The 15,961-nt window shown below is 38.3% G+C and overlaps 1 pseudogene; it reads left to right on the top strand.

The window, feature by feature from the left end:
- The first annotated feature begins 8,856 nt into the window (after positions 1 to 8,856).
- LOC110284253 (vomeronasal type-1 receptor 4-like) lies at positions 8,857 to 9,933 on the top strand (annotated as a pseudogene).
- The last annotated feature ends 6,028 nt before the right edge of the window (positions 9,934 to 15,961 follow it).

The following is a 15,961-nucleotide window of genomic DNA, read 5'->3' as shown; positions in this document are numbered from 1 at the left end:
AAAATGGTCAAAGTCCTTACCCAGAAATGCAAATCAAAGCACCTCTGAGATTTCATCTTATAGTGTTCAGAATGGCTAAAATCAAAAATACAAGAGACAGCACATGCTGGCAAAGATGTGGATCAAGGAAAACACCCCTTCATTGCTGGTGGGAATGCTAACTTGTAGAACCACTTTGGAAATGAGTTTAGTGATTTCCAGAGAGTATAGTTCTACCTCAAGACATAGCTATACTATTCTAGGCGTATACCTAAAAGATGTTGCACCATTCCAGAAACTGGGAGAGAGACAGCCCCTGGAACTATTAATAATATCCTGAGATACTTGCAGAAAGGAGCCTAGCATAACTGTCCTGTTAAAGGCTTCACCCACCAGCTAATGGACACAGATACAGAGACCCACAGCCAAATATTAAATGGATCTTGGGGAATTTTGTGGAAGAAGGGAGGAAGAATTAAAGGAACCAAAGAGGTCAAGGACAGCACAAGAAAACCTACAGAATCAGCTTACCTAAATTCATGGAGTTTCAAGTCCAACCACCAACCAAAGAGGATGCATGGGACGGATCTAGGGCATATGTATATGTATATGTGTAAATGAACAAATTAATGAAAAAGAAAAATAAAAAATAGGAAAGTTCTAGCTAACTACAATGATATTGTCATTACACACTGTATACATACATACATTTAATTATAACATTGCACCTTTTACTTGTGTGCAGCAAAAATAGTAACCATTACAAAATGTGTATCCAAAAACAATGAAGAAAAAAAGGAAAAAAGAAAGAACAGCTAAGTTATGTGATATTTTATGAGTATTGGTAACATTTTATGTGGAATAGTTACATATGGACAATTTTATTAGAATTTATTAGAGTTCAGGCTCCTTGGCATTGTTGGACTGATATTTGTAATGTTTTCTGGCATGTTTAAATCCCTTAATTTATAGTTGTTTTCATCATCTACTTGTAAAAAGAAAGCAAGAGTTTCTGGTACAGAATATGATTTTATGGTTCCCTCTTAATGAAAGATTATTAGATATCCCTGAATTCCTGACTGACTTTGCTTTGATGAGTGCTCTAAAATTGGACATCCATGGGATCTGAGTTTTGATAGGTTACTTTATGTAGTAGAACACAGAGAAATCTGAAATCCAATGATACACACGGGCTTCTTTGTGTGCACTCTCACATACCAAATCCTGATGTTCCAGGCACCTACTGTCCCTGTCAGCCTTCTGTGATCTTGAAATCCTAGGAGGCTTTCCAAACACTATCTTTTGAGACACTCACTAGAAATAACAAATGATCTTTGGTAATTACCAGCAGGAAGAAGTTTCAGAAAAGTTCTTGAATCTCAATGCAAGTGTTGTCATTGTCATTTCAGGTGAGATAAAGATTACAGTTCTGAGGGAGATGAAGTCACAGAGCTGTGAACCTCTATCTCAAGGCTGGTCTCCTTCTCTCAACCACAATGCTGGCTGTCATGCCAGGATCTGCACACAGAGGAACTGAATGTTCTGCTGAAGAAAGGATCGAGGTATGCAGCTTGCACTGAGTCTGTGAAAAGAAACAAAAAGGAGGTCTGGCAAGTTCTCAAGTCTGGAGAAGGAATTCTGGAAAGGAAACACATGCAATTTTCAGCTAACAAAATAGATAACTTTCTGGGCTATGAGCAGATTTGCTAAAGAGAACTTATCTCTAATCTGGTGCTAATCCATGGCATCCTCAACATGATGTGATAAAATCTTGTCTGATGCTTGCTATTGGTGAGTCATCCCAGTGATATATTGAATTTGTACTCAAAGATGCTTTGAGGGCATAGTAATTGTGCCATTTACATTTCCAGTTCTCCATAATTTATGTGAATCCTACATTATTTTTTCAATATGACAATCAGGTGCTGGGATATAAGCTTCACCTGATTAATAAAGATTAAGAGGAAATTATGGTCATCTAATCTTGAATAGAAACTATAATCTGAACCTGCCTTTATAGTTAAAAAAATATTTTTGTACAGAATTGCATATATGTCCTGGACAAAACCTGCATTGCTCCTAAAAATCAGTGATGTGATGACTGAAGAGGTTGTTTTCCATCATGAACTCAGAAACACATGTTGAAGAAAAGGTGACATTGTTATGGTAAGTTTTGTACAGTGCTCATCTAGGAGGAATGTATTATCTATTATTTCCCCTTGGTTGGTGATATTCAGATGTCACTTAAAATTCATAGTGTGTTAACCAGTTTTCATTACTGTTATTGGTGCCTATAACTCTGGACATGCCAGGCAAAGATGTGATCATTGAACTATATTCACAGCACATATTTTGATTAAATTGATACAAATGAGAAATTACAAGCATAAATATAATTATATATTATATAATTATAAGTTACTAATAATCTAATTTTACTTTTTTATATTTGTGTACATGTATTTGTGTTCACTTGCACTGTGAGTCCAGGTGTGGTCTCATTCAATTGTGGTTGTTGATTCAGAAGACAAACGCAGTTGACCTTCCCTAGACAAGTCTAATTTTGTTTCTTTTAGGGACAATGTCTTTCACTTGCCTAAAATTCAAAGTGCACCAGTCAGTTATAGAAAAATAACTTCCTATCTTTGCCTCTCCAGTGGTTAGACCAAAAGTATATGATATTACCATGTTTCTATTATTCTTACTCAGATCATGTTTAGGTGTGGAGAGATTTTATGAGTATGACTTTTAACATTCCTAGAAGAAACAGGGTCATCATAAACTCTCATATCTTCTGCTCTTACACTTTTCTTCCACCTTTTCAGAAATGACCTGTGAACCTTATATGCAAGCATTCAACTATATCTGTACCAGTTAGACCTGGGCTCCACAACTTTACATCTCAATTTGTTATGGTCTTATACACCAAATGGATAATCCTAAAAACATACATACAGGTAGCATTATACAGACTGTGCATATTTATTTTGTATTAAAGAATATACAAAAAGACACATGTGTATGTGTATATGTATATACATTATATAGTGCATATATATATACATACATATACATGTGTTACATATATGTACGTGTGTATATGTGTGTGTGTTTCACTCTATCTCTATCTATCTGTGTGTGTGTGTGTGTGTGTGTTTGTGTGTAGTAACAAGTATTCAAAAATGAGCCATGAATTTAAAAGTGAGCAAGGCAGGGCATATGAGAGGTTTTGACGGGAGTAATAGGAAGAGAAAATTATGTGATTATGTTGTACAAAAATTAAAATAAATAATTGTAAATTGTATGCAAAGACAGTTTTCAGTGTTACTTAACATGTTAGTTTTTTATGTTTCAGAGATGGTCATGAATTTTGAACAAGTCTCATGAAAATAATACTGTTCAAGTATTTATATGAGGGATAAAACCATGTTTTCTACCATAAAATTATAGGACTATTTTAATGCAAAAAATAAAATTGGGTTTTTCTTGCACATAAAAAATTCAACTTAGACATAGGCAATTTCTGTTGATTTAGACATAGGCAATTTCTGTTGATTTAGATACTATAAGGATCACTATATTTTACATTATCATAATAATTTAGAATGCAGTAGAAATAAATTGAATATAAGTTGAGAATTTCAAAATGTGGCATCACTGGATACAAAATTATGTAGCTGTCTGTACAAGCATCCAGGTCATGTTCTCATTTCTCAAGTCACCAAATGCACAAACATACCTTTCTTCTATTTATTTATTTATTTATTTATTTATTTATTTATTTATTTATTTATTTATTTATTTATTTATCTATTTATCTATTTATCTATTTATCTATTCATTTATTTATTCATTTATTCATTCATTTCTTTATTTCTTTTACATACCAATCATTGCCCCCCCACCATCCTGGTCCCTTCTCACAGAGTCCCTTCCTCCATCCCTCCTCCCCTTCTCTTCTAAGGGGATAGGCACCCGCATATATCCCACTCACACACCCTGTTACATCAAGTGTCTGCCAAATTAGTAGCATACTTTCCGACTGAGGCTAGACAAGGCAGTCCTGTTGGCAAACAGATTACACAGGTAGGCAACAGATTTAGGGACAGCCACAGCTCTAGTTGATTGTGACTCACATGAAAAACAAGTGGCACATCTACTACATGCTTCGGTCAAGCCTATGTATGCTCTTTGGTTGGTGTCTCAGTCTCTGAGAACTCCCAGGTTTGTTGACTCTGTTGTTCTTCCTGTGGAATTCCTATCCCCTTCAGAACCTTGAATCCTCACCCCAATTCTTCCATAAGTATCCCCTCCCTCTGTTCAATGTTTGGCTGTGAGGCTCTGCATCTGTTTCAGTCAGCTGCTGGGTAGAGCTTCTCAGAGGAGAATTATGCTAGGCCCCTGTCCGCAATCAATATGGGTAGAGCCTCTCAGAGGACAGTTGTGCTAGGTCCCTGTCTGAAATCACTACGGAGTATCATTAACAGTGTCAGGAATTGTTGCTTGCCCATAGGATGTGTCTCAAATTATACTGTTTATTGGTTGGATATTCCTTCAGTACATTTGTCCCTGCATTGCTTTTAGACAGAATGGGGGTTGCTGGAAAATCTTTATGACGTCCCAGATACCTGAGATGGGGGAGGCTTTCAAGAAATCAATTCAATTCTAGGAGTCTAGAACCTTAGCTACGATTCATAATAGTGTGGCTACTGAACCTGAAGTGGCCATCTCCTGTAGCCAGTCAGGATACCCAGTAGAAGGATAAGAAGACCAACACATCCACAGAACTTTTGAATTAATGAAATCATCTACAAAGCCTTCTCTCAGTCCTTATTTTGGTCACAAAAGGAATATCATTGACCACATCAAATATTTACAGAAATTGTAGAAGATGCCAAATGAACTTGGCTATACGGTGATGATGATCACTTCTCTTTGCAGTTTTCAATTAAACATTAGGAAGCCTCTTAAGAGAGTGAATCCTTAAACAAACACTTGTTAGTGAGAATACTTTATTGTTGCAATAAATATGGTCACACTGTGTGCTCCATTTAAAATTCTTGTGGCTCTGAAGACAAGTAACAATCATGGAAAATGGACAGAGTAACTTAGATACTGGGAAATATGAGAAGTTCAAAAGTAATCACTCTTTCCATCATTTTGTTTTTGTGTTCATTGAATGAGAGGTAAGTGCACTGTGCTCAGTTCATTTGTTGTATTCTACATCCTAGTCACTGATTTCAAAGTATCTCCAATGCTGTGGAAGTTCTTAGATTGGAGTGTTTTTCAGTGCCTATAATTTGTATTTCTATTCTCACAGATATCCCATGGTAGACTCTTCTGCAGCATGCTCCTAACCATATGTCCAACCACCTCATCAAGCCAAGAATTATAGGTAGGTAGACTTTAAAAAGTTTGCATGCATATGTATCAAAATATGGCCTAGTCAGCCATCACTGGAAAGAGAGGCCCATTGGACACACAAACTCTGTATGCCCCAGTACAGGGGAACGCCAGAGCCAAAAAGTGGGAATGGGTGGGTAGGGGAGTTGGGGGGAGGGTATGGGGGACTTTTGGGATAGCATTGGAAATGTAATTGAGGAAAATACGTAATAAAAAAAATATTTAAAAAAAGAAGTTTGCATGCATAAACTCTTTTTAATTTTCTTCTGTAACATTGTGTATATCATGAAAATGCCCTTTCAGTATGATTTAGTTATCTGAAGAAGGACCCAATATCGTAAACAGTAACAAAGATTCAGGACCCTACTCATATGAGTATTATAATGAGTTCACAATGGCATTAATATCCATGAATCTTTTGCTTACTTAGTGATCTGTCTCTGTAGCTTTTATTTATCATTCTGTAGAGAACCTCTACTTATTACCCATCATTTCTTTTTCTTTTTTTCTTTTTTTTTTTGTTTTTTTTTGTTTTGATTTTTGTTTGTTTGTTTGTTTGTTTGTTTGTTTGTTTGTTTGTTTTGAGACAGGGTTTCTCTGTATAGCCCTGGCTGTCCTGGAACTCACTTTGTAGACCAGGTTGGCCTCAAACTCAGAAATTGTATACATTGTGTGCATTATATAACTGAATATTTCCTAGGGGCGGCAAGTCTAGGTATTCATAGGCTGAGGAAGTAGGACTGTAGAAAGATCTAGTCTAGCTCCAGCTTATATTTATGGTGAGATCCCATACAAACTCCTCCACAGCACAAAATAGAAATAAAACACTGACAATTAAATTTGTTATAATTTTATAATATTAAGTCAGTAATTGAATGTGAATATGGAGACATAGGTTCATATCTGTTGATCTTTAAGAAATTTGATCAATACCATCCTATGTTATACTTTGCATAAATGCAATCATAATGTAAGAACTCATTTTCTGAGGGTTTTTTATGCATTTGATTTTTGAGACTACTTTGATCTTTTATTTACATTGCTGTAAGGATCATCATTCTGTATTACCTGTGGCAGTACACTTCCAACACACATGTATGGGGGTCTTGGGTTAGAAACTTCTACTTGTAACACTTACTCAACTATGTTCATAGCAGCCAGAAATTGGAAATAACCTAGATATCCCTCAGCTGAAAAAAATGGATAAAGAAAATGTGGTACATATACACAACGGAATACTATTCAGCTATTTTAAAAAAGACAGCCTGCATTTCACAAGTAAATGGATGGAACTTAAGAATATCATCCTGAGTGAGGACATCCAGTCCCTAAAGACATGCTTATAAATGGGTATTAAGCATAAAATACAAGTTATCGATGCTGTACTCCAGAGATCCAAAGAAGCTAAACAAGTAGGAAGGCACAAGCAAGGTTGCTTGAATTTCACTTAGAAGAGGTAATAAAACAGTCATAAAAAAGACAGATGGAAGAAGGGAACTGAGTGGGAGAGGGCATGGGGAGGAAAGTGGAAATGGTTTCAGGATCAGGTATATGGAAGGACAGAAGAGATGGCATCTCGAGGATGAGACAGAGTCCTGGGATAAGAGGTGCCCAGGAATCAATGGGAGTTACCTTAGATATGACTCACAGCATAGGGCATATGGAGCCTGAGGAGGTTACCTCGTGTGGCCAGGCAAGAATCCCAGGGAGCAATAGGGACAGTATCCAACCCACAAAATTTTCAACCCAAAATTTATCCTATTTACAAGAAATGCAGGGACAAAGATTAGGCAGAGACAAAGAATGGCCCAACTTGAGATCATGAGCAAGAACCAATTCATGACACTAATAATGATACTCTGATATGCTTGCAAAGAGAAGTCTAGCACAAATGTACTCTGAAAGGCTCCACTGAGCAGCTGACTAAAACAGATGAAGACACCCACAGCCAGTCAGTGTATGGAGCTTGGGGATGGGAGATCTCTTATGGAAGAGTAGGGAGAAAGACTGAAGGCCCTGAAGGGGATAGAAACACAGGAAGACCAACAGAGTCAATCTAGACCTTTAGAGGTCTCAGAGACTGGACCACCAACCAAGGTGGTGGTCTCTTCTGGTTTCATTTCCCCACTGTTAGCCATCTCAGCTATTCCCCCACTGTTAGCCATCTCAGCTAAAGTCACTTGGATTGACTCCTGGAATCCTCCCCCATCCCAAGTTTCGAGGGCTTCCTAGAGATTCCCAGCAGACCTGCACTTCAGGCAGATGCAGATTTCCATTCATTCTCCTATCACTCTGGTCCTCTCTCCTGTCTCTCCCCACATCTGATCCTGACCCTTAAATTCCCTTTTCCCACCAGTTCCCTTCCTCCAGCTGCTTCCTGCGACTGTTTTATTTCCTCTTCTAAGTGAGATTAAAGCATCCTCTCTTGGCCCCTTCTTCTTTTTTTAACTTCTTTGGGTCTGTGGAATGTATCAAGGTTATGCTGTACTTTATGAATAATATCCATTCATCAGTGACTACATACTCTGTATATCCTTTTGTGACTGTGACTTTTGGAAAGTGACTGTGTTACCTCACTCATGATGATATTTTCTAGTTTCATCCATTTGCCTGCAAAATCCATAATGTCCTTATTTTTAATACCTGAATAGTATTCCATTGTGTAAATTAGCCACAATTTCTCTATTCATTCTTTGGTTGAAGGACATCTGGGTTATTTCTAGTTTCTAGCTATTACAAATAAAGCTTCTATGAACATAGTAGATCATGTGTCCTTGTGGTATGTTGGAACATCTTTTGAGTATATACCCAGGAGTGAAATATCTGGGTCTTCAGGTAGGAGTATTTCCAACTTCCAAAGAAATCAGCATACTGATTTCCAGAGTGGTACCTGTTCATAATCTCACCAGCACTGAAGTTGTGTTTCACCTTGCTCCACATTCTAGCCAGCATGTGTTGTCCCTTGAGTTACTAATATTAACCATTCTTCTTGGTGTAAGGTGGAATCTCAGGGTCATTTTAATTTGCATTTCCTTGATGACTAAGGATATTGAACATTTCTTTAGGTGCATCTTAACTATTTGCAATTCCTCTTGTTAAGAATTTTCTGTTTATCTCTATACCCCATTTATTTGGGTTATTTAATTTGAAAACTAAAATGCTTCTGTAAGACAAAAGATACTGTCAATAGGACCAAATGGCAATATACAGATTGGGAAAAGATCTTCACTAATGCTACACCTGACAAATGGCTAATATCAGAAGTATATAAAGACTCACTGAAAGTTATTAATGATGATAAAAATTTTTTGCTCTGAAACAGTCTTGCTATGCTGCAGACTATAGTTTTGCAATCTCTCACATACATATTCAAGTTTGGGAATGTTCAATGAAAGGTTTAATTGAAGCATGTTTGTTTGTTTTGTTTTGTTTTGTTTTTGAAATGACTTAAACAGAAAAGTGATGGATGACAAAATGGGGTCCAGGAACTTGGCAATAGGAATACTGCTCTCACTTCAGGGTGTATTTGGAATTCTGGGAAACTTCTCTCTTCTTTTCCACTATCTACTCCTTTACTACAATGAAGGCAAGTTAAAGACCATAGACTTGATTCTTACACATGTGTTTACAGCCAACTCTTTGATCATTTTCTCCAAAGGAATGCTACAGATAACAGGAGCTTTTGGATGGAATCAGTTCTTCAATTATATTGGATGCAATATTATTTTATATATTCTTAGACTTGGCAGGAGTATGTCTACCTACACCACCTGTCTTGTGAGTGTCTTCCAGGCTATCACCATCAGCACCTGAAATTCCTATTGGAAGGATCTCATAGTCAAAATTCGAAGGCTCATGGGTTTCTTCATTTCACTCTGCTGGATCCTACACGTGATGTTGAATATGATTTTTCCTATGTATTCATCCACCAAGGGAAAGACAAAAAATATTACACAAAAAAGAAAATATGCATTCTGTTCCTCTTTTCCAGGTCGTGATAATATAGTAGAATCACTATACATAGCATTTTGGGTATTTCCAGAAGTCTTGCTTTCTGTAGTCCTGGTCATTTCCAGCATCACCATGATTGTCATATTGTATGGACACAAGAAAATGGTTCAACATATACACAGTTCTCATGTTTCTCCCAGAAACTCTCCTGAGTCCAGAGCCACCCAGAAAATTCTAGTCCTGGTGTGCACATTTCTCACTTTTTATACACTATCTTCCATCTTACAAGGCTTCATTACCTTTTCTCAGAATCCTAGTTGGTGGCTAGTTAATATCACAGCTATCATTTCTATGTGCTTTCCTACTGTAGGCCCCTTTGTCATGAGCCGTGATATCATTCTTTCCCGCTTCTGTTTATCTTAGATGAGGAATATATAATTACAATAATCTTTTAATAAAAGTACAAATTATATATTTTAATAATTCAGAGTATCTAAGAATTTAGTCACTATTGTCCTTCAAAATATCAGTGTAATAATTAAAAGGGAGATGATTTTAATACTATGACCATTTCACAGATTAATAGTAGTATATTATTCTTTAGACACTATGGTCTATCTAGCCACAGGTTCTCAACCACATTCACTGTGCTAGTCATAGACTCCATTTCATTGAGTATTCCTTTGAGAATATCATAATTAGTTTGGTTATTTCTGCCATATTTGTGCCACTGTTGAATAAATGGGCCTATCTTGTCAGGCCAAGAGGTTTTTTAGCTCATAGGCTAAAAATATCATCCATATGGCTGGATGATATCTATTCACTTTTTCTCCAGTAAAGAGGATGCTACCTTCTAGCATGAAGAAAGCTAACCAATATAGGTACAGCTTACAAGTCAGTACATGTTTGATTTCTTCATGTTTTATGACTCAAGGATTTTGCAGTTACATAAATGTACTCACAGTTATTTGTGATGGCATGCACAATAAACTGTGCAAGCTGAAATCAAATAATATCCTAGCACTGGAGATAAGGAGGAGAAAGACATGAAGTCCTAGCACTAAATGAAATACTGTTGACCTTTGATAGTAGCTGAGAAAGAGAGAGTTGGTTTGTTTAACAGTGTAGACACAGGTAGATTGAGCATATTCATGGTCAGCAATACAACCAAGAGTACTTGAGCAACACAAATTGAACGTAATAAGTTTAAAAATAAAAGAATTTAAAAGTTTGAGGTAGGGATGTGGTGGTAGTTCTGAAAGAATTTTAGGGGAGGTGTTGAATATGATGAAGATGTATTCTATGAAATTTGTAATAACTGATAAAAATGTAAAAAGGTTGTGGAAAGCTACTTGTCTTTCTAATGCAAACTCTAAAACAGTTTTGGGTTTTCATCTGGCACCTATAGGAGCAAAATAAAGGTTAATGTAGCAGGGTGCTGTACTCTGAATAACTAAGCAATAACTTGTTCAAAGGAATCTGAAGTAGTGTTCCTTATGGTTAAGAAAACGGGGTAGATCTCAATTCTTTAAAGGAACTAAAAAACAAGATATCCAAGAAGATAGGAATGAGGATACTGATGTCTGTAAATAAAACAAATGCAGGAACACTTTAAAAAAGATAGGAGGTGAAAGGGAGACAGACAGACAGACAAAGAGACAGAAAGACAGAGACAGAGAGATATCTCAACACATACTGCGTGAAGAAATTGAATATATAAAAAGAAACAGGTTCCAGGGAAACAACTCTCTGTAGAAATTTTGATGATGTGGTGAACACTGTTAAATATTATTATAAGGCATTATGTTGAGAGATGTTCAAGGTATGAGCCTTGCTCTTCTAATCTGCAGTCAAAAGAGATCAGTGACATTCACCAAAAAATTCTCTCCTGGCCACCTTGAACTTCCCATAGCTGACCTCTACATGCTAAATCATGATGCAGAGTAGCACCTCAGCTTGTTACTCCTGCTAGAACTCTTTAGTATATGTGCTGCCGAAGTGAGCACACCTGCCAGAAATCTTGATAACATATAGGAAGGTGCAACAATTGAAGGTTTGCAATTGTTTCCTATTGTAAAGCCCAACCAACTCCAATTTTGAAGAAACTCCATTTTGTGTGAGACCAGGGCCTAAACTCCAATTCCAGAAAGAAAATCAGAGTCTTCCTGAGCAAGTATCCTACAACATCCCTTCTCCCACCCCCACCCAAGTCGCATTAGCAACAGCCATTGCGGTTACAATAACAGGGCCAAGGTGTGTGTGTGTGTGTGTGTGTCTGTGTGTGTGTGTCTGTGTGTGTGTGTCTGTCTGTGTGTGTGTGTGTGTGTGTGTGTGTGTGTGTGTGTGTGTGTGTGTGTGTGTATAAAGACATCCTGCAGAGAATAGAAAACTTAACCATCCTGTTTGTCAAGTGATTTTGACCCCATGTTTGGTTCCTGCAGATTATGCCAGAAATGCAGTTTTTAAACTATTAACTTACTGACCCATAAGGAAATCCCCCATGTTTACTGCAACCACAATAAAAACCCTGAACCCCTATACTCTGGGCTCTCACTATGAGCTGCTTCCATGGTGAGAGTCTGGGATGCCTTGCTCCTGAGCTCATAATGAAGAACCTATGAGTTTTACATTGGAATAGGCTCCTCAGTGGTCTTTAGGTACCTGCAACTAGGGCATAGCACTATATTTATGACTGACTTAAAAAGAAGAATTGGGAGCCATACTTATGCCTAGATTTAACTGGTTTAATATTTATATTACAGGTAATATTTATTTCTAGTAATGTAAAGTGGGTCTTCACTTTGTTCTTTTATTAACCTTAAAAGCTACCCATCTTTGTTTCCTGTCCTCATCTTGTTTTATAACATTAATTGTAATAAAGATTTACAACCAATGATGTATTCCTACCTATGCTGTTCTGCATGGGTTTGACAGGTGGAGTATCCTGCTTTTGTAGAACACAATAAAGGATATTCCAACCACAGTCACAAGGTTGAAAGAGTTCTAGAAAAAAGTAGCACAGCTGACACTGGAAATGATAGGAGAAATCTAAGTAAACACCATGGAGCTCTGAAAGAGCTCAACATAACTGCCAGGGGTTAAGAGGCAGTGTTCTATAAGTATTGCATGCTAAGCAATTATGCTACTGGAGCATCTTCAAGCTGGTAAAACCACTTTGGAAAGCAATCTGGTGGTTCCTCAGAAAATTGAAAATAGTTCTACTTGAAGACCCAGTTATACCACTACTGGGCATATACCCAAAAGATGCTCCAACTTATAATAAGGACAAATGATCCACTATGTTTATATAAGCCTTATGTATAACAGACAGAAACTGGAAACAACCCAGATTTCCCTCAACAGAAGAATGAATACAGAAAATGTGATATATTTACACAATGGAGTACTACTCAACTATTAAAAACAATGACTACATGAAATTTTTAGGCGAATGGATGGAACTGGAAAATATCACTCTGAGAGAGATAACCCAGGCACAAAAGAACACACATGTTATGTATTTGCTGATAAGTGGATATTAGCCCAAAAGCTCAGAATACCCACAATAAAGCTCACAAACCATATGGAGCTTAAGAAGAAAGAACACCAGAGTGTGAATACCTCAATCCTACATAGAAAGGGGAACAAAATAATCACAGGAGGTAGAGGGAGGGAGGGACCAGGGATGGAGGGAGGAAGAGGAGAGAATAAAAGGGGGTAGGATCGGGTATTGGAAGGGACAAGAGAGAAGTCGGAATATTGAATAGAAATATGTAGCAGTGGGGAATGGGGATCGGAAGGTAGCAACTAGAAAGTACCAGATGTCAGGGAATCGAGAGGCTCCCAAGACTCAATGAGGATGACTTTAGCCAAAATACACAACAAAGGGGAGAGAAAACCTGTAGAGACCACCTCCAATAGATAAGCATGGCCCCCAATTGAGGGATGGGGCCACCCACCCATCTCAAAGTTGTTAACTCAGAAATGTTCCTTTCCAAAGTAAAGATGGGGACGAAAATGGAACAGTGACTAAAGGAAAGGCCATTCAGAGACCACCCAATCTAGCAGCCCTTCCCATCTTCAGATACCAAGCCCTGATATTATTGCTGATGTCAAGAAGTGCTTGATGACAGGAGCATGGTATGGCTGTTCCCCGAGAGGTTCTACCAGCACTTGACCAATACAGATGCAGATACTCATAGCCAACCATTGGACTGAACCCAGAGACCACAATGGAAGAGTTAGGGGAAGGACTAAAGGAGTGGAAGGGGACTGCAATACCATAGGAAGATCAATATCAACTAACTGGCCCACCCAGAGCTCCCAAAGACTAAACCCCCAACCAAAAAATATACATGAAGGGACCAATGGCTCCAAATACATATGTAACAGAGGATTGCCTCATCTAACATCAGTGGGAGGGAATGCTCTTGGTCCTGTGGAGGCTTAATGCCCCAGTGTAGGGAGATGCTGGAGCATTGAGGCAAGAGTGGGTGAGTGGGTGGAGGAGCTCCCTCATAGATGCAAAGAGAAATGTGGAGGGGGATGGAATGGGGGGTGTGTGGAGGGGTAACTGTGAAGGGGAATATTATTTGAAATGTAAATGAATAAAATGATTAATAATTTGCCTGGCCCTTGTTGCTGGGGTAGACTCCTAGTTGATCTGCTCCCACAAAGACTCCATGTCCCGATATATCCTAGAGGACCCTCTGCACTCAGAGCAGTTGGTAAGAACTAACCCCAACACCCCAGTCCCAGAGCTGCTGCTGGGACCATGGTGGACTTGGGACCCAAAACTCACCAAAACCCCTGCCCTCCTGAATACCATTCCCCTTCCTTCCATCCCTTCCATCCCTTCCACCCCTTCTGCCTAGTCCTTGCTGCTAGGGCAGACCCCTAGTTCATCTACTCCCATGAAGACTCCATATCCCAATACGTCCTAGAGGATCCTCTGCACACAGAGCAGTTGGACACACTGCACTCAGAGCAATTGAGCACCTAAGGACCCCCTTTACTCAGAGCAGTTGAGGATCTGCTGCTCTCAGAGCAGTTGAGAATCGGCTGCACTCAGTGCAGTTGGACAACAGCTTGATTGCTCCACTGAAACCCCAACAGTCTGAAGACCTTCCAGGAGATCTACTGCAGCCAGGGAAACATATCAGCAGCTTCTCTGCCCTTGTGAAGAGCCCCCAGTTGGAAGGCCCCACAGGTGGTTTGATACAGCCAGGGCCACAAGCCTACCAGGAGACCTGAAGCAACCCAGGGACAAAAGAGACAGGCTCCATACAGTCACCCAGATCAACAAACACCAGGGATATCCAGATGGTGAAAGGTAAGAGCAAGCCCATAAGCAACAGAATCCAAAATATGTGGGCATCATCAGAACCCAGTTTTCCCACCACAGCATACCCTGAATATACCAACACACCTGAAAATCAGGAATCTGTCATAAAATCCTATCTCATGAAGATACTAGATTCTTTTATGGAGGATATCAGTAACTCACTGAAAGAAATAGAGAAAAACACGGGTAAATAGGTGAAGGAGTTGAATAAAGTGATCCAAGACCTAAAAGTGAAAGCAGAAACAATAAAGAAAACACAAATGGAGGCAAACCTGGAAATGGGAAACCTAGGAAAGTGGTCAGGAATTACAGATGTAAGTATTACCAACAGAACACAAGAGATAGAAGAAAGAATCTCAGATGTAGAAGATACTGTAGAAGAGATTGAAACAACTGTCCAAGAAAATTCAAAACATAAAAACCTCACAACTCAAAGCATCCAGGAAATTCAGGACACAGTGAAAAGACCAAATCTAAGGATAATCAGATTAGAGGAGAATGAAGATTCTCAGCTCAAAGGACCTGAAAATATCTTCAACAAAATCATAGAAGAAAACTTCCTGAACCTAAAGAAAGAGATGGACATAAAGGTACAAGAAGTTTATAGAACACCATGTAAATGGGACCAGAAAAAAAATCTTCTTGTCACATAATTATCAAAACACTAAATGCACAGAACAAAGAAAGAAAATTAAAAGCTGCAAGGGAAAATGGCCAAGTTACATACAAAGGTAGACCTATCAGAATTACACCAGACTTCTCAACAGAGACTATGAAAGCCAGGAGAGCCTGGTCAGAGGTCATGCAGACTCTAACAGAACACAAATGCCAGCCCAGGCTACTAGAACCAACAAAACTCTCAACCAACATAGATGGAGAAACCAAAATATTCCAGGACAAAAACAAATTCAAACAATACCTATTTACAACCCAGCCCTAGAAAGTAAGGAAATCTCAAACACAAAGAAGGTACCTGCACCAAAGAAAGGACAAGAAATGAAGCATCTCACAACAAAGTCAAAAGCAGAGAGCCAAAAGACATGAAGCCACCTACAAAAACAAAAATATCAGGAACCAACAGTCATCTCTCTTTAATATCTCTCAATATTAATGGACTTAACTCACCTATAAAAAGACATAAGCTAGCAGACTGGATACTCAAAAAAGATCCAACATTTTACTGCATATGAGAAACTCACCTCAACAACAAAACAAGCACTATCTCAGAGTAAAAGAATGGAAAAAAAGGTCTTCCAAGCAAATGGTCCTAGGAAACAAGCAGGA

Source organism: Mus caroli, unplaced genomic scaffold (assembly GCF_978045245.1).
Source record: "Mus caroli unplaced genomic scaffold, Mus_caroli_1 scaffold_18, whole genome shotgun sequence".
Lineage (NCBI taxonomy): Eukaryota > Metazoa > Chordata > Mammalia > Rodentia > Muridae > Mus > Mus caroli.
Note: the sequence above shows the minus strand (reverse complement) of the source record. Positions and strands in the feature narration are given on the sequence as shown.